At 41.9% G+C, this 25,552-nt stretch overlaps 1 protein-coding gene across 5 annotated transcripts in view; it reads left to right on the plus strand.

Moving 5' to 3' along the window:
- The window catches only part of STAG2 (STAG2 cohesin complex component), an 85,924-nt gene that overhangs the window by 13,982 nt on the left and 46,390 nt on the right, over positions 1 to 25,552 (plus strand). Inside the window, exon 1 of one of the 5 annotated variants that reach the window (XM_084813801.1) lies at positions 23,853 to 24,975. The exons of the other annotated variants lie outside the window; for them this stretch is intronic. The gene's annotated coding sequence lies outside the window, so the exon portion shown is untranslated. Of the gene's footprint in view, positions 1 to 23,852; positions 24,976 to 25,552 lie in introns of those variants that run through there. 5 annotated transcript variants of the gene reach the window in all.

The raw sequence follows: 25,552 nt of genomic DNA on the forward strand, positions 1-25,552 counted from the left end.
CCCTTTTGTCCTGCTCCACCCTGCACTTATGAGCCCAGGGACAATCTGTGCCACTGATGAGGCAGCGGGGGTGGGGAGGCGGTTCTTCAGGAACTGACCAATCCTATGGCCATCTAGCCACTGTCTAGCAGCTGTAGGATTGCGCCCTCACAGTGCAATTGTTTGCATGTTATGAACTGCCCAGAGAGCTTCGGCTATTGGGTGGTATAGAAATGAAATAAATAATAAAATAATAATATTCAGAAATAAGTTCTAGTGGAGCTTAATCCCAGGCAAACAGTTATAGGGTTGCAGCCTTAGTCTGGATCCAACCTGTGTTCATATCAGGGGCAGTGGCTCCTGATGTAACAACAGAAGAGCCCTGCTGGATCAGACCAAAGGCCTATTTAGTTCAGCATCTTGTTTCTCACAGTGGGCAACCAGAAGCTTCTCGGGAAGCTACAGCAGGACATGACAGCAATAAACCTCTCTTATATAGCCACTCTAGCTAGTATCCATTGATAGCCCAATCCTCATGTCAAGATGGTGCAGTAGTGGTCCAACAAACAAGGCAAAATTGGGTGAGGCAAGGAAATCTGGCAAGGAACAGCAGCAAGATGAGAAGGGTAATATCTCAGGGGTAGAGGATATGGTTTTCATACAGAAGGTCCCAGGGGCAATCCTTGGCAGCTCCAGGTAGGACAGGGAAAGACTCCTGTCTGAAACTCTGAAGAACTGCTGCCAGTCAGTGTAGACAATACTGAGATAGATGGAGCAGTGGTCTGAATTAGTATAACATAGATTTCCTTGTGCTATGTTGAAAACCCTTGTTGGTCACATTAGAGAGGAGGCTTGGCCAGGATTTTTTTTTTTTAAGTCAGTCCTCCCACATGATTTATTCTAGCCTATTGATATTCTCATACAGGTTCTGTAGGCCATATTGCAGATTTTCCCCTTTGGGTACAGCTCTGTGATGGTTTACAGGGTGAATGTCTGCCAAGATCCCCCAAATTCAGGACCCACTATGGCTTGATCCTGATAGATGATAGGATCAAACTAGGATCCTGTATTCTGATACACTGGTGCTTTTCCTGGTCTGCCAGCCAGGCATACTGATACCTCCTCACAGGTAGCATTAGTCAATGCCCAGAGTAACAGGATAGTGATGTCCCCACAGGACCTTTCTGAGCTTACAGGTATAAATACTTCAAGAACAGTTGTCAGGCCTTGTGTGAAGGATAGTGTTGGATTGTGTTCCTGTATACTTTGCTTTCCTGTGTTGCTTACTGCTGTTAGTTTCTACCTTCTGCTTTTGGAGGGATTCTCTTGTTCTTGATTTTTAGTCTCTTGATAACACTTCCATTTAGCACCTTGATTCAGTTGGATTGATCACCTCTGAGAAGCTGTGCTTGTAATACTGTCATCCCAGCCTTCCCCACCTTGGTCCCTTCCAGATGTTTTGGACCAACTCCCATCAGCCCTAGCCAGTATGGCCAGTGGTCAGGAATGCTGGGAGTTGTAGTCCAAAACATATGAAGGGCACCAGGTTGGGTAAGGCTGTAGTAGACTATTAAATGGGACAGTTGTGGTTGTGAACAGTAAGATAACCAAGAGTCCTGCTTAATTGTGCTGTCTCTGCATGCCACATAGAGACATCTTACTAGTGGTTGCCCTAAAACTGTGGAACTCATTTTCTTCAAGCAGTATCAAAATTTGGTTTTGGTTTTACTGGTTGTTTAGGGCTTTTCTTCTCATTTGGTGGTCACTATTTAAGCCTGCTGGAGGTTAGAAATCTCAAGCGGAACTGCTGCTTTCAAATGAAGCTATGACTTGTTGTCATGATTTCTATAGTCGATTTGTTACAACCAATTTGCACAACTTTCCCCTCCCCACCTCCTCCTTTCAGCTAATGGACAGCAAGCAAATTTATGATCATTGCTGCTGAAAAAAACTATGTTGGAACAGATGGCTTCCTGCTGCACTAGAACTTCATGTGCTGGGAGGCAAAATATACACATGCTGATACAACAGAGTGCTCACAGATGTGCAGATCCCTTTCAAAATGGCTAAAATCCTACTGATCCAGTGTTTGGGAAAAGGTGAACAGTGGAAAGGACTGTATCCAGTCCTCCTCCCCTGCAGGTGCTCTGTGGAATTTTAACCTTATTAAATAAGCTCCCTGTGCACAGCCTTCATTGTTGGGTAAGAGAAGGAAATATGTGTGCAGTACTTGTTTGTACATGCAATTCCCCATGCAGTTAGGGATATATTTGTGGAAGCCTACTTCCACTTCAGTGCCCTTAGCTGGATTGGGGTGACAGTGTTGGTAAGGAATGAAAGTTTTAGAAGGAAGACCACAGGAGTGTACAAATGACAAATTGGAAATTACAGAAATATTACAGAACTTAGCAAATACCAGCATTTTCATTTATTTCATTGAGATTAATTTGGTCTCCTTCAAGAAATAATGCATGGGAACTAGAAGTGAAAACATCTGTTATATTTAATGTTGCGGTGAGCTTTTTAGAAATAGCCTAAAATAAATTTAAGACTTTCATAACATTTCTATATTTTGAAATTATAGTTAACTATTATATAATTAATGGGTGGATATTGAACTGCCAGGCACATTAATTATTAATGATACAGCTTTTACGTTTTAGTTCGTTTGTTACACTTACATCCTGCGTTTTCTTTAAAGAGCTCAAGGTGGCATGCATAGTTCTGTACTCCCCTTGATGTTATCCTCCGAAAAGCCTTGTGCAGTAGGTTAAGCTTAAAGCAGGGGTAGTCAGCCTGGTCTCCTCCAGATGTTTTGGACTACATCTCCCATAATTCCTTATCATTGGCCATGCCAGCTGGGGCTGATGGGAGTTGTACTTTAAAGCATCTGGAGGGCAACAGGTTGCACTTTGACTTAGAAGAATGATACTGCTTTTAGGTCTTTCTAATCTTTGGTTTACAGGAAATTTAGTTCCAATTCCCTAGATGTCTTGCCAGCACTTACTTATTTGTATTTCATAGAATCATAGAATAGTAGGGTTGAATGGGGCCTACAAGGCCATCGAGTCCACCCCCCTGCTCAATGCAGGAATCCAAGTCAGAGCATCCCTGACAGATGGCTGTCCAGCCTCGTCTTGAATGCCTCCAGTGTGGGAGAACCCACTACCTCCCTAGGTCATTGGTTCCATTGTCATCTTGCTCTAACAGTCAGGAAGTTTTTCCTGATGTTCAACTGGAATCTGGCTTCCTGTAACTTGAGCCCATTATTCCGTGTCCTGCACTCTGGGATGATTGCAAAGAGATCCTAGCCTCCCTCTCTGTGACAACCATCAAGTACTTGAAGAGCGCTATCATATCTCCCCTCAGTCTTCTCTTCTCAAGGCTAAACATGCCCAGTTCTTTCAGTCTCTCTTCATAGGGCTTTGTTTCCAGTCCCCTGATCATCTTTGTTGCCCTCCTCTGAACCCTCTCCAGTTTGTTTGCATCCTTCTTAAAATGTGATGCCCAGAACTGGACAACTCTTCCTTTGTTGCTTGGCCTTCTTTCAATTTCCTATATGTGTCCTTTTTTGTTTTCAGGTCAACTCTAAGCTTTTTGTGAAGCCACATTGGCTTCTTCTGTTGTCTTCCACCTTTGCTTCTTGTTGGAATTGTTGGTAATTGTGCCTTGAGAATTTCCTTTTTTAAAAGCTCCCACCCATCTTGGACTCCTCGTTAGAGTTGCTTGCCATGGGACCTTTACTGATCATTATTCTGAGTTTATTAAAATCAGCTTTCCTAAAAACCAGGGTACGCATTTGACTACACTCTGTTTTTGCTTCCCTTAGAACAAAGACCTCAAGTATAACATGGTCACTTTCCCCCAGAGTTCCTGTAAGTGCTACTTTATCCACTAAGTCATCTGTTAGGATCAAGTCAAGGATAGCCAATCCTCTAGTTCCTTCCTGTACTTTCTGTAGGAGGAAGTTGTCCACCACACAAGTCAGGAATTCCCTGGAGGGGCCATGTTTTGCAGAATTTGTCTCCCAACAAATATCAGGGAAATTGAAGTCCCCCATTACTACTACATCATGCTTCCTTGAAACATTGGCTATTTGCTTTTCAAAAGTTTCATCCTCGTCTTCTCCTTGATTGGGTGGCCGGTAGTAGACTCCGACCACCAGGTTCCTTTTATTCTTTGCTCCATTTATTTTGATCCAGATGCTCTCGATAGGGCTACCAAGCTCATCATCTTGTATTTCTGTGCAGAGATATGTATTTTTCACATATAGTGCAACTTCACCTCCCTTTCTGTTCCTCCTGTTCTTTTTGAACAAGTTATATCCTTCAATTGCTGTATTCCGGTCATGAGAGTTTGTTTGTTTGTTTATTTATTTATTTATTTATTAGTGGTGTTTATATACCACTTAATATAATAAGATTCCTAAGCTGTTCACATATACATATTAAAAATCACATTTAAAATACATTATTACAAAACAATTCCAATTACATTATCAGCACAAAGCAATACAAGGAGCAGTAAGATGGTGCAACATATGATTAAACGTAATTAATTACAAACCAGAGAATGCTTGGGTGAAGAAGTGCATTCTCAGGGGGCATTTGAAACTGTCGACACCTTCTGCCTCCCAAACTGCATGGGAGAACCTTTTTCGGTGGGGTACGTACCAACACCAAGAAGCCCTGCTGTCATGGTCACATGACACACTACACTACAGAAAATTACAAAACTGTAGCTGTCTCAGGCTGTTTTCACAAAATATTTTTTCTGTCAGTTTGATGTCATCCTGACATATATCAAGTATGTTCAAATATAAAGTTTTCCACAGACTTAGTCCCTACACAGACTTAGTCCCTATGAGTTAGCATGGGAGAAGCCAGTCATCAGCCAGATGTTGTGATTTTCCATGGCTAAAGTGGTGATGGGACCCTATTCACGGGACTGGGAATACACACATATCTTCACTAGAATATTCAAATTCAAACTCCATATTTTAGGGAATATAACTTCAGTTAGAATGGTGGATTATTTCATCCATCCTGCACTGATAATTGCATGTACCTTGCATTGTACCTTGCAATGTACCTTGCATTGGGCCATATTGGGCATGCTGTTGGTATAGAGCTTCCTTTGCTGCCCAATACCCTCCCCAACCAAACCGACCAAGGTAGTCTTGACCATGATGTTGGAGAACCCCAGGACTTTGTTTCTGGGGGCTCCCAATGTACCTACTATGGAGGCCTCCTTAAGTGGGCCATCTGTCTCAGTTGGACATCACTCCTTGATTTCATCTTCGCTTTGAGCCACGAGGGGGGTCAAGTTGTCTGGATGTTGCAGTGTAGAAATTGCTGCGAGATCATGGTCAAACCACTATCTGGTGAATTTTTGTCTCACAGCACCAGTACTTCCTTAAAGGGGTGGGGGACCTATTAAAATGGCCCACTCCCAGTGACCTTTGGAATCTGATGGATTCCTGAAAGTTGTGGGGTATTTCCAGTAGCCAAAGCTAGGGATTATGATAGATAATCTCATGGAGGAATGGTGAGACACAACAGGCTATTGACAGAATCGTTCTTGAGTGCCCGCCCTCTCTGATGCTGTGGAGCTCAGAAGAAACCTTGGTTTTCTGGGGAGCTTAGAGCAATTAGACAGGTTGGACGACTGCTAGAGTGCAAGGGGCATAGGACTTGATGTGACATTGACTTGACATGTGTTAAAAAGTGCATAATTGCACCTACTGCATGGCAATGAAGAAAGCCTTCGTTGCTGCCTCCATTGCATTATCGAGTAGCAGTCTGGCATAGCTTTCCTATGGTATGGGGATTGTTGATATATACCCTAACTATTGGTGTATTGGAACTCTGAGAGGCCTTCTGTGTCAACAAGGAGGTGGTGTTGCATCCGCTTCTGAAGAAGCCCTCGCTTGACCCCGCAGTGTTTGACAACTACTGCCCTGTCACTAATACCTCTTGTGGGGCAAAGATGCGGAGATGGTAGTGGCAGTTCAGACTGATTATCTGGACCTATTTCAGTCTCAGGTCAGGCCTGGATTTGGGACAGAATTTACCTTGGTAGCTCTGATGCATGACCTTCTTTGGAAGAGGTACAGGAGGATTGTGAACCTGTTACTCTTACTGAATCTCTTGGTGGCTTTTGATCAGGGCTGATTTGATTTAAATTGATTTGATTTAAATCGTGATTTAAATCACTTCTCTGATTAAGTTATCTGTCTCCATTTCCATAAACTGCTGTTAATATATTCATAGAATATAATTAGAAGTTGTATAATTAGTATTCATTATATCATCTTTGACCTAGGTTCTTTTTTTTACTAATTGTTTTAAGAAACTTTCAAAATCTGATTTAAATAAAAGAAAACCGATTAAAGTTTTTAAAAATCCAATTTTTAAAAAGTCGTTTTTTTATCAACACTGCTTTTGAGACCTTTGAACACAGTATTCTCTTGGACCATCTTTGTGAGTTGGGAATTAAAGGCACTAGGGGTGTACAAACCTCACTCACCGTTCTGGTTGGGGGCGTCTGCGGTGGGGGGGAGGCGACCCTTCCCTCCCCCCCGGAATGCTCCCTGGCCGGCTCCGCTCCGCAGGTAGTCCACGGAGCCGCCAGCCGGGCCCGTCCGCAGCCAGTCTGCGGCCGCAAATGGCATCCAGCGTAGCGGAAACCATTTGCATCCCTGCTTTAGCCATGATTTTTGTTGTTTATTCGGTCAGTCGCTTCCGACTCCTCGTGACTTCATGGACCAGCCCACGCCAGAGCTTCCTGTCGGCCGTCGCCACCCCCAACTCCCCCAAGGTCGAGTCCGTCACCTTCAGAATATCATCCATCCACCTTGCCCTTGGTCAGCCCCTCTTCCCTTTGCCTTCCACTTTCCCTAGCATCAGCATCTTCTCCAGGGTATCCTGTCTTCTCATTATGTGGCCAAAGTACTTCAGTTTTGCCCTTAATATCATTCCCTCAAGTGAGCTGTCTGGCTTTCTTTCCTGGAGTATGGACTGGTTTGATCTTCTTGCAGTCCAAGGCACTCTCAGAATTTTCCTCCAGCACCACAGTTCAAAAGCATCTATCTTCTTTCGCTCAGCCTTCCTTATGGTCCACCTCTCGCAGCCATAGGTTACTACGGGGAATGCCATAGCTTTTATGAAAAGAGTAGCGACGCAAATGGCGTAGCGGATGCTATTTGCGGCTGCAGATGGGGGCAGCGGCCGGGCCGGCCGGCGGCAGGTAGGATCTGTCCAGGGAGAATTTCACGGGGTGGCGGAGGGGAGTGGTCCATTCTGCCATGGACTCCAGGGGGCCAGATTCATTGGAGTCTGTGGCGGAATTCTCCGCCATCCTTAAAAGGCACTGTTTTGCAATTGTTCTGCTCACAGGGCTAATTTGAGAGAGTACCATTGGGTGACTACACTTCAGCACCCTGGTAGCTATGCTTTTGGGTGCCACAGGGTGCTGTTTTGTGCCTAACGAGTGAGGTGTCAGCAGTATGTTGATGATACCTAGCTCCATTTCTCTGTTACTTCTGAAGTAGGGGAGTCTAGGTATGACCTAAACCACTGCCTGGATACAGTTACAGATTGGATAAGGAGCAACAAACTGAGACTGAATCCTGATAAGATGGACACTCTGTGGGTAATGGGTTCCCAAGTCTGATAATTGAGAAATTAGCCTGTTCTGAAAGGGTTGCACTCCGGCTGAAGGAATAGGTATGTAGCTTGTGGTGCTGCTAGATCATCTGCCATTGTCATTAGATGCTCTGCTAGCCTGTGTGGCAAGGAGCCCCTATTACCAACTTCATTTGGTACATCAACTATGGCCTTTCCTGGATTGGGATAGCTTGGTCATGATGATTCATGCATTGGTAACCTCACGTTTGGATTACTGAAGTGCATTCTACTTGGGGCTGCCCTTGAGACTGGTTTGGAAGCTGCAGCTAGCGTACAGTGCAGCAGCCAGGGTGCTGAGTGCATGTATTAACACCTGTGCTGAAAGAATTACGCTGGCTGCTTAATAGCTACTGAGCCATGTTCAACTGACATATAAAACCTGAAACAACTTTGCATCAGGTTACCTGAAAGACTGTCTTCCCCTGTATAGACCCACTAGATCACTATGGTATTTGGAGGAAGTTCTGTTGGTCATGTCATAACCCATAGGTTTAGCAGCCACGCGGAAATGGGGTTTCTCCATAGTGGTGCCTACTTTCTGAAATCCTCTCCCCTGTTCTGTGGGAGCCCTCAACAGTTCTGTGCTTTCGGTGTCTTATCTTTTTTTCTTGAGTGTTTCCCGATCACTAAACACTGGATCTTACTGCCTTGGATTTTAATTGTTTTTATGTTTTATTTTTATGTATTTTTATGTTTATTTTCTTTGGAAACCTATTCTTAAGATCTTGGATAATAAATGGTCTATAAATATTTTAAAGAAAATAAGTTTTAGAAAAACTAATTTATGGTGACTATGTAATGGGATAGAAGACTACTCAAAGCTGAAGGCAGGCATGAAAAGAATTCGATTTAGTACTGATCATTTAAGTAGTGGTTTTAGGCAGGTGCTAGTTATGTAACTGGAGAGTTCTACAGCCATATTTTGTTACTTTTCTCTCATCCCTGCTCCCAAAGTTCTAATGCCAGCTCTTAAATTTTTGTCTTTTCACTTGATGTAAGTGGTTAATCTGGAAACCTGAATTCAGAATTTGAATTCCTCAGGCCTCTGGTTAAAAACAGCCTTCCTCGGCACCCACAAATTCCCTTCAGTTATTTATTGCTAGTGATTAGACCCAGCTTTGCATGGATTGGAATCACCCTTGGTTTGATACAGTGAAGTCTTCAAGCAAACTCACACAGCTGTCACAGTTGGACACATTGTTCCCACCCTGTCTGAATGAAGCCATGCTTTCTAATGCCCCTACGCATGGCCCTTACCATGGTGTTCCACTATAGCCCCCTGAGAGATGGGTCTGTCTACTCCATTTCCCTGAGGGGGGACTGCCCACAGCAGGGAGGAGGAGGCAGGCGTAGAACTCTGTCCCTCAGCCTGCTAATCTCCCCTGGCTTCAAATTGTATGGACTGTAAAGCTATATGCAGGTTAGGGAAGTCTGTCCCTAGTGGCTGAACATGTTAATGCAAGGTTCAACCATATCAACACATTTAATTTAATTTAAATTAATGCATTTAAAAAACAAAATGACCCGAGGTACACATCCCCAGCATCCACTTAGCCTGCATGCCAAGTTGTAGGTGTTTAGCTTTCAGAGTGTTGGTTCTGTGGTGCGGACAGACAGACATCCTCTATTATTATTATTGATTTCGATTCTTACCACATTGTGACTGATTTTGAGGGCCCAGGCCAAGATTCCAACTTCTTTAAAACCAAGTATAGGATTTCAATTAAGCTTTGGCTTATGTAATGAGAGTTTAGATTAAAAATGTTCTGTTTTCAAATGCACATCTTGTGTAAGTTCATAATTTGGTGGTATGCATACTGTAGCCTTGAAAATATATATTTTTCAAAATAGTCCCACTATTGGGGAGGGAACTGGCAGCAGCAAGGTAGATGCTATATTATACATTGCGAACTCTCAGCTATAAAACATGCAAGACAGCTACCATTACTGGAAATGATGCAGAACACAATGTAGAGTTGGCATTAACCCAAGAGTTCTCAAAGAATTCAAATCTGAAATGTTTACCTTTAAATAAAATAACCCAACTCTTCCCCAAAATCAGCTTTGCTGGAAAATAGTCAACGTAACGCTGATTTATTTTTTTTTTAAATCCAGCAGCAGTTAGGAAATTGCAGACCTATCAGCCAGAATTCTGCCCCAAGTAATTAAAGCTAGAACTGTTAAGCACACAGAAGAACAAACTCTGGTGAGGGAGAATAAGTGTGGCTTCTGCAGAAGGAAGCCTTGCTTCACCAGCCTTTTCATAATTCATTTGAGAATGTTGACAAAAATGAAGGTAGGGGTCCACATTGGTAGATATTGCAAATATGGACTTTAAAATTCCTTTTAATGGTCAAATGGAATCACCTTTACAGTCAGTATGCCTCTGAGTACCAGATGTGGGGACAAACAGCAGTTTGCTAGGAACATCATATTCCGTTTCATTTGAGCTTTTCAGAGATGTCTGATGGCCACTGATCATGACAGAATGGTGGATAATATGAAGTTTTGATCTGATCTAGCAAGACTGCTGTTAAGAGTTAAAATAGCCTGCCAAGAGGAAATAAAGATTTCCTAAGAGTTGATATTGACTGGTGCGCATGCACATAATAAATCCCACATTCCCTTAAAGCACACGTACAGTTTAAATAAGTAGGATTTAAGAAAATTATCTGTAAAGCACTAAAACATTTTGCTTTACCTCCCTTTAATAAGCAGTAGCTGACCACAAAGTGGGACACACAGAATTTAGGCAGAACAGAACGAGGAGTACAAGTATGTAACATAAGTAGCTAAAAATACTGAAAAGACTTCTAAGATTGGGAGTGGGGAGGTAAAGAGCAGCACTCGTCATATACACAACTCTTCATCACTCAAAGTAAGTGAGTTACAAAACTGCTCACAACTTTTTCCCTTTTCCCACCCTGCCATTGTTTCTCTCTTTTGCTACTTCTATGCCCCGAGAGAGCATGCTCCCTCGATTTGCTTAGCTGCGTGTAACTTCTTAGTTTGCTTTCCTCCTCCTCCTTACCCTTTTAAGCATGTTGTGCTTGGTTGCAGTAATTTGCTGCTTGGGATGGAGACAGTGCAGAGTGATTGGTTTTTGAGGGAACATGGATAGGCAGAAGGAAGCCCCACTGATAGATGCAGAGCGGAACAGGGGCTGAGCAGGATGTTTGCTGTAAAGCAGGGGTAGGCAATCTAGTGCCCTCCAGATGCTTTGGCCTACAGCTCCCTTCATCCCTGACCACTGGCCATATTGGCTGCTGTTGATGGTAGTTGTAGTCCAAAACATGTAGAGGGCACCAGATTGCCTACACCTGCTGTGCAGAACATCAAGTATTCAACCATGCTTTAGTACCACCGTATGAAGCCCTGGACTTGTGTGCTGCCCCTTCCCCTTCTCCCACATAACTGGGAGGAAGAATAAACCAGAATTCCGTTTCACTTCAGCAGATTTTTGGTGAGTTGTTATTACAGGCAAACGCAGAGTTGTGGTTTAAAAGAAACTCTAGTCATTTGCTAGGCAAGCCAGTATCAAATTCTACATTGTTTTAATAGCTTATAAAAAGCAAACTAGAGTTTCTTTTAAACTGCAATTCCTGGCTTGCACGTAATGACAAGCCTGGAATCTGCTAAAGCAAAACTGAATTCTACTTTATTCCTCCTCCTGGTCACATGGAAGGAGGAGAAGGCGGGGGAGTGCACCCTGAGGTATGCAGAAGTCCAAAAAACTGCACAAACCCAAAGGGGCCCCAAAGCCCCAGTCCAGTCAGAACCAAGCATACTTGGAGGCCTCCAATAGCCATGCAGTGTTGAGTATCAGTTGAAAAAGAAAAATGGAAAACGACAATGGGGTATGAATTGGCCTGCTTCAGACCCTTCTAGTTTATAGTATTCTGGAGAAAGGCATGGCTGCCTTCTGGGACCCTGAACAGGAGCACTCCTATTAGGGGGTATGTGACAACATTTTATTGTAGACTTGCCTCTTTTGATGTTTAATTCAGAACAAGGGTGTAGCAAGTTAGGGAAATATTAAGCTTATGATAAGCCTAGGTCTGTATTTTGAGCCAAATAACTTTTTATTACCAGACATAATAGGCTAGAAATAATTGATTAATTGGAACCATAAGACAATTTTAAAAAGTACACAACCTATGGTGTTGGTGGTTTTTGTGTGTGTAGGTGGCTGTTATGATATAAACAGTTTCGCGTATCTACACCTTGAAATAACGCATGTGCTTTGTAGTTTATTTAGCATGGAAGACTTGCTGAGTTCTTGATAGGGTACATGGTTTCAGATTTCTCAAGTTATTCTACTATTTTATTTATATTTGGTAGTATTGATAATGATAGTATGTCATATGTAATATAAGCATGTATTAATTTTTTTGTTTCTGCCCGTCTGAGACTCTTTCCCATGTGGTAGTAAAACACAATCTGTTCAGTTGAGTTGCTGTTAATTTTACCAAAGTGAGTATTTGGAGATCTTTACTTCACTGAAGAGTGCTTGAGTTCTAAACTGTTTTGCTACTAATATTTAAAAGAATTTGTTGTAGCTAATTTGCTGTAAGGCCAGTTTGCACTTGCTAATCCGGTGCAGATCTGCTTATTTCTTCTTTCTGGTTTGTGCTAAGGCAACTCCGTCCCAACCATCTGTCTTTTGATTGAGTAGGCAGAGATATTAGAGCCTTCTGACTAAGACAAAACTGCTCTGGTCAAATAATTATGTTTTCTCCAATCAGGCTTCTTTTCTTTCCCTTCCTCTTTCCATCTACTAAAAAGGGCATATTTCAAAGGATGCATTTTCCACATGACAGCAGGGTTACCTTATAGGAATATGGAAGAAAGCTTCTTTGATGTATGAGTAAATCAGTAAAGCTCTGCTGCTGGGGGATTGGCCTGTAAAGTTTTGTATTTGGTGGATGCTGTACAGAAAGAGTATGCAATCATATTGGTGGAATGTATGCAAGTTTTAGAGAAATGCTATTGTGCAAGGCAGTGGGATTGGATTAAGTAGGAGGGGTACAGGAAGAGGAGGCAGTGTAGTTAATGCAATACACAACCTACAGTGCATATGTAGAACATCTGGAAATTCATCTGTATGTATACAGAACGTATGCCTGGGTAGCCGAGTGCTTACATATTTGGCTTTGTAAGTAACCTTGCTGACACATGAGTTTCAGCCTGGATTCATCAATTGTACTCTATGTAATCGAATCTTAAAGTCAAATGGCTAGGATTGTGACCAATAACAAGATTGGGGTACATTGTGAACACAAATGTGTGTGTTTTGTATGTAAACCATATCCAGTTTCCCCCTTTTTTTAATACTATCATGTATATTTTCAAGGAGGTTTACTATAGCATGCTGATTTAAGGATCTGCTGTTCAATTTTTTCTGACACATATATGATTAAGCCATTGTCAGTTATTTATATTTTCACATCATATAAAAGGACATTAAAGCATCTATAGCTTTTAAGCTTGCTAAGCGTGCACTGTCTGAATTTAGAATTTTTCCCCATTAATTCACATACTCAGTGATGTTTTGAATACTGTCCTTAAGGCTGTGGTATGCATAGTGAGGCAATCAGCTGCTAGCTGTAAATTACATGATCAAAATAATTGTTGGCCACAATCCAGGGGTAAAAATTATGGCTAAGACTCAGTCCTATGACGCTTACCTAGGAGTAAGCCTCATCTAACATGTTGGGCTCCCGAGTAAATTTACATAAGATTTTACTCTAAGGCTACAGTCCTGTGCCCACTTACTTGGGAGTAAACTGCATTGAAGTCTGGTGGATATAATTCTGTGGAAACATGCATAAGAAGGCAATGGCAGTTGATTTAGTTGTAACTGATCTGCCCTGTTTTCAGTTGTACTCATTCATGATGAATTTCAACTCAGAGCTGGCATGTCTTACTATCATGTTTGATAAAACTTTTTTCCTGAAGAGGCTTGAACCTATGTTTACTTCAAGCTGATATCAAACAAGGATCTACCCAAGTAGTAATTATTCGTACTCCTTAGTTATATAAAATGCCAAACAAGATAGGCCAATAATTGTGACCTATGGAATACTTTTCAGTTGACTGTTCACACATTTATGGTTGGAGGCTGAATGTAGACAATTTCTACAATAAAATGAAAATTTTAAGTTAAAATACTAAAAAAGAATTGCTTTAATATTCCTGTTCTGGTTAGGTTACTGTCTGCTTCCTGAAATTCCTAGTAACTGTTGGTTGTGAAAGCGAAGATAGGTGCTGCCTGTTCTGACACTGTACCTCCTTTCTTCCTCTTCAGAGCAGCCAGCACACAGGTTAGGATTTTTTTTGAGAAATTAGATGCAGTGCTAATTTAATTGCTGTTAATTGTCATAGGTTGTGTATAGGTGTGCATTTCCTCCAGTCTGAGGTGGAGTGGGGCAACCACTAAACATATAGTTGACTCAGACCAACCCTATGCTAAGCGCAGGGCACTTCTGAGCTGCTGCTGTGTAGATTGTGGGGTCACACGCTTCTTCATCTGCCATCTTAAGAACATAGCATAAGAAGAGTCTTGCTAAATTAGACCAAAGGTCTATCTAGACCAGCATTCTGTTCACATGGTGGCCAGTCAGCTACGTGTGGGAAGCACACAAGTATGACATGAGTGCAACACCACCTTCCCGCTCGTGTTTCCTAGCAGTGAGTTTACAGAGGTATATTCCCTCCAGTACTGGAGGAAATATATAGCCATCATGCCTAGTAGCCATTATTGCCCTTCCCTCTCATGTGAAATTCCACCCTTTCCTTGACAACATTAAACATGATGTAGCATTGTAACTGTAGCCATGCTATCTATGGTTAGCTGTAAACACATCCTTGTATTTAGCAACTTGCCTAGCTGCCATAGGTGACCAGGAATTCAATACAGGCAAGTGCATGGAATTCCATATGCAAGAAGGAAGACGGCTGGTAAAGTAGGGACAGGTCAGTTTGTCCCTCCACCAGCTCTCTCAGTTTCCGTCTTAGCAGAGCAAGGAAACCCTCACCCTCTATGACCAGCACAGAAATGTGGCATAGTGGCAGGAGGGACAGATCATGCCATCCCTCTGCCAGTCCCCTTAATAGCACGATAGTTAAAAAACAAAAATAAACTCTAAAAAGCTAATAACCCGTGTTTCCATCCTGGCTGTGGAGGAGGGGGCTTCTCTGTGACCAGCATGGAAGCACAGGTTACTAATACCTTAGCTGGCTAGTAATCCTTTTTTACATGCCAAGTTACTTTGGTGGGCTTATTTACAAGGCTACCTAAACACTATTTGAAGCTGGTTTGCAAACCCCAGTTAAAGCTAAACCTGGTTAATGTTAACTGTGGTTAGTGCTGGTGGAGTTGTCATACGTTATGACTTATGAAAAGAGAATTTATGTGAGATTTTTCAAGAGATTTTTCTACATCTGTATTAGACCAAAAGTCGTTCGTAATTCTTCAACTTGGATTGTTGCAGTGTGCTTTTCCTAAACAGTAATGTTTGCTACACATGAAGGTTTCAGTTTTAAGTACTCATTTGATATCCCTTATGAATATACAGTGGAGGTGATGAATAGATTTAAGGGATTAGACCTAATAGACAGAGTGTCTGAGGAACTATGGACGGAGGTCCGTAACATTGTTCAGGAGGCAGCAACTCAATCCATCCCAAAGAAAAAGAAATGCAAGAAAGCAAAGTGGCTGTCTGATGAGGCTGTACAAGTAGCTGTGGAAAGAAGGGAACTGAAAAGCAAGGGAGAAAGGGGAAGATATACCCAACTGAATGCAGAGTTCCAGAGAATAGCAAGGAGAGACAAGAAGGCCTTCTTAAATGAACAATGCAAAGAAATCGAGGAAAACAATAGAAGGGGAAAGACTAGAGATCTTTTCAAGAAAATCGGAGATCTCAAGGGAATGTTTTGTGCAAAGACGGGCATGATAAAGGACAAAGAAGTCAGGGACCTAACAGAAGCAGATGAGATTAAGAAGAGGTGGAAAGAATACACAGAAGAACTATACAGGAAAGATCTGAATGTCCCTGATAGCCATGATAGTGTGGTCACTGAACTGGAGCCGGACATCCTAGAGAGTGAAGTCAAATGGGCCTTAGGAAGCATTACTAACAACAAAGCTAGCAGAGATGGCAGTCTTTCAGCTGAGCTATTTAAAATCCTAAAAGATGCTGTTAAAGTGCTGCACTCAATATGCCAACAAATTCGGAACACTCAACAGTGGCCACAAGACTGGAAAAGGTAGGGATGGCGGAGAATTTTTCCCCGAAACTTCGGGGAGCCGAGCGCCAACGTGTTCGGCCCCCTGAACAAGTTTCGGGGAGAAATTCTCTGCACCCCCCCGCATCGCCCCCCCGGGACGGGACTTAACTTTGGCGAATGTCCCTCCCGGCGGCGGGTCCAGCCGGCGGTTCGTCGGGTCTTCGTCCGGGGCGGGAGCGGCAGCTCTTTTGATCGGCTGCCGCCACCGCCATTCCAATAAAAGAAAAAAAAACCAACGCCCCTGTGATAGGGGGATTTGCAAAGTCAGCCGTGATTTGCAAAGTCAGCCATGATAGGCTACGTAAATCGTCACGTAGCCTATCACGGGGGCGTTTTTTTTTTTTAAACTTTGAATTTCGCGGCTGGGTGAGGCGCCTCCTCCCCGGCCTGAATTTCGGCCGGGCGAGGCAGGAAGCCTCCCCCCCCGGCCTGAATTTCGGCCGGGCGAGGCGGGAAGCCTCCCTGCCCGGCCTGAACTTCGCGGGGGGAGCAGCGAAGCGCCTCCCCCTCCCACCGCGAAAAGCTGCAAGACCAGATAAGTGACTTTCGTGCACCCCTAGGAAAAGGTCAGTTTATATTCCAGTTCCAAAGAAGGGCAATGCCAGAGAGTGTTCAAACCACCGTACAATTGCGCTCATTTCACTTGCCAGCAAGGTGATGCTCAAAATCCTACAAGCTAGGCTTCAGCAGCATGTGAACTGAGAACTACCGGAAGTACAAGCGGGGTTTCGAAGAGGCAGAGGAACTAGAGATCAAATTGCCAACATTCGCCGGATCATGGAGAAAGCAAGAGAATTCCAGAAAAACGTTTATTTTTGCTTCATTGACTACACTAAAGCCTTTGATTGTGTGGATCACAACAAACGGTGGCAAATTCTGAAAGAGATGGGAGTACCAGACCACCTTACCTGTCTCCTGAGAAACCTGTACGAGGGTCAAGAAGCAACAGTAAGAACCAGACATGGAACAACTGATTGGTTCAAAATTGGGGAAGGAGTATGCCAAGGCTGCATATTGTCACCCTGCTTATTTAACTTATATGCAGATTACATCATGAGAAATGCCGAGTTGGATGAATCACAGGTCAGAATTAAGATTGCCGGGAGAATTATCAACAACCTCAGATACGCAGACGATACCACCCTAATGGCAGAAAGCGAAGAGGATCTAAAGAACCTCTTGTTGAGGGTGAAAGCGGAGAGTGCAAAAGCTGGTTTGAAACTCGGCATTCAAAAAACTAAGATCATGGCATCTGGCCCCATCACTTCCTGGCATATGGACGGGGAAGAAATGGAAGCAGTGACAGATTTTACTTTCTTGGGCTCCAAGATCACCGCAGACAGTGACTGGAGCCATGAAATTAAAAGACGCTTGCTCCTTGGGAGGAAAGCTATGGCAAACCTAGACAGCATAGTAAGAAGCAGAGACATCACCTTGCCGACAAAGGTCTGTATAATCAAAGCTATGGTTTTCCCAGTAGTAGGGTATGGCTGTGAGAGCTGGCCTATAAGGAAGGCTGAGCGCCGAAGAATTGACGCTTTCGAACTGTGGTGCTGGAGAAGACTCTTACGAGTCCCCTGGACTGCAAGGAGTTCAACTCAATCAATCCTAAAGGAAATCAACCCTGAGTGCTCATTGGAAGGACAGATACTGAAGCTGAAGCTCAAATATTTTGTCCACCTAATGCGAAGAGAAAAGTCACTGGAAAAGACCCTGATGCTGGGAAAGATTGAAGGCAAAAGAAGGGGATGGCAGAGGATGAGATGGCTAGATAGCATCACCGATGCAATGAATATGAATTTGAGCACACTCTGGGAGAGAGCGGAGGACAGGAAGTCCTGGTGTGCTATGGTCCATGGGGTCACGAAGAGTCGGACACGACTTAACGACTGAACAACAGAAGGCCTGGTTCACATAGACAGAGTTTGAATATAATGGTAAACCAGTTCTGAGAATTCTGGTTCATGGTAATGGGCAGTGTGCTTGTGCATGTTTCTCAATAATCCCTGCTTGGCTCCTCCCACCAGTGGGAGTGGCTAAACTAACCAAAAACCAATGAGAAAGCAAAAGCTTCCTCGTACATTCATACCCTACTTGTTGCCCCCTCGGCCCCGCCTCCCAACAAACTAGGACCTGGAAAATAACTTCAAAGCCTGGCTTCAGGCTTTGATTTGTTAAAAGTTTGGATATAATGGGAAGCTTTTGCCTCCCCACTTTCTGGTTAGTTTAGCTGCTCCCACTGGGTGCTGGAGCCAAGTGGGGCTATTGAGCAGCGTGCACCACACACTAATGAACGATAAGCCAGAATTCTCAGCAAATCTGGCTTACCGTTAAGTCCAAACATGACCATAGGTGGCAGTCATGTGATTATGTGCATGTGTGACTGGAGCCCATCATGGATTGTTCGCTGCAGATAACCCTTTTCATATTGCTCAGTGCCAAGTCACAATTCTTTTCAATGGCAACCAGTTGGCAGAGATACACCAAGTGATGTACAGGCATGCATCCAGACTTGATTTAGGTGTGTGTGTTTTTCAAATAAAAAAACTTTAGTATAATAATTCTCAAATGAATTCATTTTTTTCAGAAATGAAAATGAGAAATAAAAAAAATAGAATCATATAGTTCATTTGTGGGGATAAATTTTCCTGTTAAAATTGAAACATACTTACCTATAAAATTAACAAACATAATAAAGGTTCAGATATACTAATGAGCAATTTTCATCACCACACAAGGACAAATCATCAAATTTTGTAACATCACTACCAAGAAATCCCCCCAACCCCTTCCCAAAACAATTGCCCCCCACCCCCATAGTTAATATTAGAAGCTGATTTGGGGGCAAAATAATTATATTCTTGATAAGTTCAGCATTATTAAAGTAAAGGAGTTCTTTACCTGGATAATTTTATTTAGAGAATTGCAAAATAAACATCTAACTCATTATGTTCTGTCTTAGGAATTCTATTTAAACTTCCTGTCAAGAAATAGCTAGGTCAACCTCTGGGTGACCTGTCTTATTTAGCTTTGGGCTAGAGCTCCACCAAGTGATCTTTTCAGCATGATACATTTTATTTTTAAAAGTAAGCTGATTATGTTTTAGCATCACTTAGTGGCAGTCTGAAATTTAGCTTTTTCTCCCTGCCAGGGAATTACACTTCTAGAACTCAGGTCTGAAATTAAAAATCTAGTTTTCAATTTCATTTGACAGTGATTAAAATTTATTATTTTTGGCTTAAACTGCATGCTTCCAGGCTTAAGATGTCTGCTTTCTGCTTCTGGGCAATAGTTGCAATTCTCGTTAAAAAGCCTGTCTTCCTCATAGCACAGCTAGACAACAGATTCATGAACACAGAGTTGATACAAGTGGTTGATGTGTACCGGTTGCAGCTTTTGTCTCTTGCTCTTTACTTCTTCAGATTCCTTTCTGTAATGTTTACTATGCAAAGCAAACATCTTATTACATACAGAAATTTATGTTACGTACTTGTTTTAAAAATGTGTACACCACCTTTTCAATAAGAGTTTTTAGGACAGCTAATAATCAAAATTCACTATTAAACTTGAAACATACAGCAACATTACAGTAACATTACTGTAAACTTGAAACATTGCAACAACAGTAAACTAGAGAAAAACGGCAGAAATTAATACAGCATTAATACAAATTTAAGCAGTGATAAAAATTCTAGATGCTAGCACCTAAAAAGGTCATGACGGCTGTGCTCTTCTAAGTCACGCCTGTATAAAAGACATGAGCTTCTTTTGCCTGCAATGGAACCAGACTGCTGCTATTAACATTACAAAGGCTGCAGAACATTTTAAAAAACAAGACTTTGGGGGAAAGATTGCAGAAGATGGGGAGCTTGTTTCAAGGTCTCTGTTAGGGATTATAATGTTAATATTTCAGGACCTCAAAGGGCAATCAGTATACAGAAACAAATGACTGCCTTTTAAAGAGACCAAATAACAAATTGGACACAGAGTGAATATTTTGATAGATATGCAATGTACAGGCATTATGCACAAACAGCTTCAAAGCCAAGATGGGGAATTTGTGCATTTGGTGAAAGAAAATATAGTTATAGTAGGCACATTAGACACTTGGCAGAACACTCAAAATCACTGGGATATGGTTATCTCTGGGTATAAAACTTTCAGGAGGGACAGGGAAGGGGTTCTTTATATGTCAAAGAGGATCCAGTAAAGTGGAAGTGGAACCAACTCATCCAAATTATTGCCTCCCCAGAAAATATTGTAATAATTGGTGACTTTACCGTCACATTATCTAGGTAAATGTATATTTAGGTTCCAACAAAGAGGCAGTGATACATGACTGTGCCTTTGAATTGTTGATTATGGAGCTGACTTCAGAGAGAAAGCATCCAGCCACTTAATCCTGAGTAGTGCCAGGGCTCTGGTGTGATATGTATAATTTAGCAGGGACCACACTGCTGTCAAGTTCAACATATGTACAAGTGGAAAGTTTCCCAACATGATCACATGTTATTTCAAGAGAAGAAACTACTCAAGGGGAGTTGTTAAAAGGAGGTTGAATGGGAGAGTCAGGAGAGTCAAATCTCTTCAGGATACTTGGAAGTCATTCAAATCACTGTGATAAAAGCTTGGATAAAATATATACCACTGACTGGGAGAGGTAGGACAATATAAATGTAAAATTTCCAGGAATTTTGAAGCTGGGGATGGGAGTTTTCCCTGTGGGGTTTTTTTTTTTGGGGGGGGGCGCACCAACTTTTGGGGAAAAAATTAAATATAGGCAATATATTTTTTAAATCAAACTTAAGCTTATTTTACAGCATTAACAACATAAAATACATAATTTATAAGTTAGATGGCATGTAACGTTGTACTATTTGGCAGATTATTTAGTTTACAGAGTAATTCTATGTATGTTTACTCAGAAGTAAGAACTGCTCTGTTTAGTGGAGTTTACTCATAGATAAGTGTGCATAGGATTGCAGCCTCAATTATAATTGCCTTAGGGAGCAATTCTGTGTCCCCTAGACAGTGTCTGGGAACATAGGAATTCTTTGGTTTCTGGGCTCCAAGGTCAGAACCAGGGCTCCCACCGGAGAAACCACGCTCCCTGTCCCCTCATAGCTGGTGCTGTTCTCTCCATGCCAGCTATGTCATTGCGCTCTGAAGTGGAGACAGGGAAAAGGGGGTGGTCCTAGGCGAGGCAACCGTGGAAGCTGTGTTATACAACTTCCTATGCCCCGTGGCCCCCCCCCCCCGTGCTGTGGCTAGACAAGCGAAATCACCTGTCTAACCAAAAATGCATGACAGCCAGAGCACAGCGGCAAGGATCGCCTCCAGCCCTCCTTCATTGGATAGTCGTCAGTCTCCCGAGTTCGGAGGCTGATGGCTACCTCCATAGGATTGCATCCTTAGTTTTGTACAAGCAAAATTGTGGATATACACAACATAAGAGAGCGAGAGCTGCAGAATGCTGTACCTTATGCTGCCTAATACATGTATCATTTTTATGATCTCAGAAAGTTGGAACAAATAAACTTTGAAAACAGAAACAATTGTTGTAATAAACAAAAGAAAATGTATTATTTGAACAGAAACAGTCTCATGTAGTCACAGTACTAAGAATGGGCATATTTGAATATAGAATTGAACTTTATAACAACATTGAACTCTTAAATAGTTACCATACACACATTAGAAGATATTACTTGTGCACAAAACTTGTCACATTTAAGTAGTAAACATATCCTTGAAAATATTTGTCTCTAATAATACCGTAGATCGTCTTGCATAACAATCTTCATACCACACATTTTCAGTGGGTGAACCTTGTCTTAAAAAACATTTCACTTATTCCATATTATTTTACAGAAGGGGTTTTCCCAGGTTTTTTTTTAAAGTCTTTAAAAAACAGCAATAGAAAAACCAAAACCAAAAATAGTGTGTGACAAACAACAAACATATCCATTTACAAAAACTGTTCATAACAACTTTAAGAAAAAGAAAAAGGGAAAATGGTGCATCATTTCTATTTCAAATGCATACATTGATCTAAGCAGTCCATAGATCTTAATAAGCATCCAGATGAAATTGACAACTATAGGATACAGATTCAGATGCAGCAGGAATATCCCATAATATTTTATAGGAGGCTTTTTCAGTGTTGACAAAATTTCCAGTTTGTTTTTGGGGAAAATTGAGAAAGTCTGCAACAGCAACATATTTTTTCTGGGTTTTACCCCCTGGTCTTTGCATCTCTTAAGTGGGAAAGGTACAAACAAGTCATACAGGATGCCCAGCATGGTGAGTAAACAGAGTCAAGGAAACTAGAAAGTTTTGACTAAATGAGAAAAATACAAAGGAGCACAAACTTTTTAATACAAATGTAAGTTGACAATAAAGCAGAGAGAGAGACAGACAGAGACCGAAAGAGAGAGAAGCATATTTCTAAATGGGAAATGCATAAAAGGATGACTTGAGGACAGGGAGAAACTGAAAAAATAATGAACTTATTGCCATGCCTGAACCACTTTTTTTCTTTATCTTTATTAACCTTTATTGTTCATCTTCTATCCAGAATAGTCATCTTCACATAGTCAACATAATACCAGGGTGTTTTTTTTTTAGGGGATGGAGGAGGGGAGATCAGAAAATTCATTTGACCTGGGTCAGTTGGTGAAACACACAGGAAAAACAAGCCTTGCTCATGAAGAATCAGCATGGCTTCTGCATTGGAAAGTTCATTCTTACCAACTTTCTACAGTATTTTTGAGGGTGTTAATTAAGATGTAGGTATGAATCCAGTGGAAGTTATCAGCATGCACTTCTAAAAGGCTTTTGACAAAAGCCCTCATCATAAGCATCTGAGTAAGGAGATAAGAAAGATCAGTTCTGTGTGGATTGGTAACTTGCTAAAGAATAGGGAAAAGAGGATAGGAACAAACACAGGCTTCACAGTTGAGGTATAAGCAGTGGGGTCTCCCAACATTGGTACTGGTGCTTTTTAACGTTCATGCCTGATCTGGAATCAAGGGTGAGCAGTGATGTAGCCACATTTGCATATGAAATCTAGCTATGCAGGATAGTAAAAAACCCAAATGGACTCTGAAGCGCTTGGGGCATAGTTTTACAGTGGGCCCCAGTACTACTTTGCATGTAGGTCCCTGGAAGTGGTGCTTGGGGACTGCTACTCAATGCTATGACTGTTGGTTTTTGCAGTTCCTCAGGTTCTATCTTGGTCCCCAATGCTATTTAACATTTACATGAAACTAGTGAGGAAGGTTTTCAGGAGACGGAGTTGGATGTCATCAATTTGCATGTGATACTTAGCTCTTTCCTTTTCTTCTTAAGCCAAGGAAGCGGTGGAGGTCCTGAACTGTTGTCTAATGCAGTGATAGATTGGATGTGGGTTAATAAGCTGAGATTTAATACAGACAAAACAGAAGTGCTTTCAGTCAGTAGGAGAACCAATCTGGTCCTGGAGTTACAATCTGTGGTGGATAGGGTTGTACTTCGATTTGAGAATGAGATTTGCAGTTTGAGAGTTTTCCTGTATTGGCCTTGCTCCTGGAGGAAAGTGAAACTCCTGAAAGTGAAACTCTTCCATAATATTTTTTAGGGTACCTTGTGCTTTATGCACTTGTTTGCTTTCCTTTCGTCTTGTGGTGCCTTCTCCTGTTGGTTTTCCTTGCTCCTTGGAGGTCCAGGTGGCAGCTGTGACCAGGAGTGCCTTCGCTTAGCTCTGGCTCATCTGAATCTGCACCCTTTAGATCTGCCTACTATCATTCACACCCTGGTCACATCCAAATGGAACTACTGCAACATGCTATATGTAGGGCTGCCATTGAAGAGTGTTCAGGCAGACCTTAGCTGGTGCAAAATGTAACGGACCAGAGTGGTTCCTGATGTTTGCTTCTCAAAATGAACTACATCAGTTCATAGTCATTTGTACTGGTTTCCAGGCATAATTCAAAGTGCTGATTATTTACTGATAAAGACCTAATCAAGCTGGGACCATGTTTTATGAAGTGCTGCTTCCTCTCTCATGAACCTGCTCATGTACTCCTTTTAGCATATGAGGCCCTGCTCCACGTTCTGTCACCTTCATTGGTGCACTTTGTGGGGACATGAGAACAGGACTTCCTGGTAACAGCACCTGCATTGTGGACTCCCACCCAGAAAGAGAGGTTCAGTTGGTCCTCTATCTTGAGTTTTAGGAAGGCAGCAAAGACATCTTTATTCTGTTGTGCATTTAATTTTTTTAGCCTCCCATTGTGGCAGTATATTTTTAAACTGATCCGGTTTTATGCCCCTCTTTTGCTGCTGTTTTGATGATTTAATTGATGTGATATATTTATTTTTATCTGAATAATTTTATTGTATTCTTGTGTTTTAAATCTGGAAATCACCTTGCAGACTGAAAGGCAGGTTATAAACTTTCTCAAATGAATAGTACTGGGGATTAATGGGAATGTGATTGAAGATAAAATGACCAGTATCATAATGCCATTATATAATTCTGTGGTGTGGTCACTTCTAGAATTCTGTATATGGTTCTGGTTGGCCTTTCTGAAAAAGGATATTACAGTGCTGGAAAGGGTTCAGAAAAGGACAAGCAAAACAATCAGTGGACCTTCCTTGGGGCAAAATAATTGAGATTAATTAAACTAGGAATGGTATGGAGAAAGTGGATATGAGAAAAATGTTTCTACCTGTCGTAATTCAGAGTAGAATTACGTAAATCCATGAGCACTAATTGAAATGGATAGGCAATAGACTCAGGACAAAGTGAAGTTCTCCACTTAGAACAGAATTAACCCAGAATATGATGCTACAAGGTGTGATAACCCCTTGGCTTAGATGTCTTTGAAAGGGGTTAGACATATTCATGTCTTTGCTGCCTTCCTAAAACTCAAGATAGAAGACCAGCTGAACCTCTCTTTCTGGATGGGAGTCCACGATGTGGGTGCTGTTACCAGGAAGTCCTGTTCTCATATCCCCATGAAGCACACCTCTGAAGGTGACAGAGCTTCCGCCACGCATTAAAAATGTGGTTGTTCAGGCAGGCATTTGGGGTGGGTTAGGGTATTTTTAGAAATATGTTTTTAATGTAGAATTTTATTGTTTTAAACTGTTTCTATTATTGTACGTCGCCCAGAGTGGCTGAGTGACCAGCCAGATGGGCAATTGATTGATTGATTGATTGATTAAAAAATAAATAAATAAAACTTGCATGTTCAGAGGTCACTGTTCCCATCTAATCTAGCATCCCAGAAGCATCTTGTTGATCACTTTGAAAACAAGATTCTATATTATATGAACCTTTGATGTGATCTGGAGGACTATGTTCTTAAGGGTGCGATCTTATGCAGGTTTGGACAGAAAAAAGTCCATGCTGGCTGGGGCATGCTGGGAAATGTAGGACTTCTTTCGGTCTAAACATACATAGGATTGCACCCTAAGAGTGGGAGAGAGGGTTCTGGGATTGATAGTTCTCCTGCATTTATGCCAATCCCAGTTACATACTGCTTCTCACAGATAACTAATTAAAATTTGGGCTAATTTTTAAAGGAGCGGCAAGAAGCAATCAGGGCAAC

Source organism: Heloderma suspectum, chromosome 9 (genome assembly GCF_057233095.1).
Source record: "Heloderma suspectum isolate Gila_16-S chromosome 9, 16-S_ref, whole genome shotgun sequence".
In the NCBI taxonomy this organism is placed as follows: domain Eukaryota; kingdom Metazoa; phylum Chordata; class Lepidosauria; order Squamata; family Helodermatidae; genus Heloderma; species Heloderma suspectum.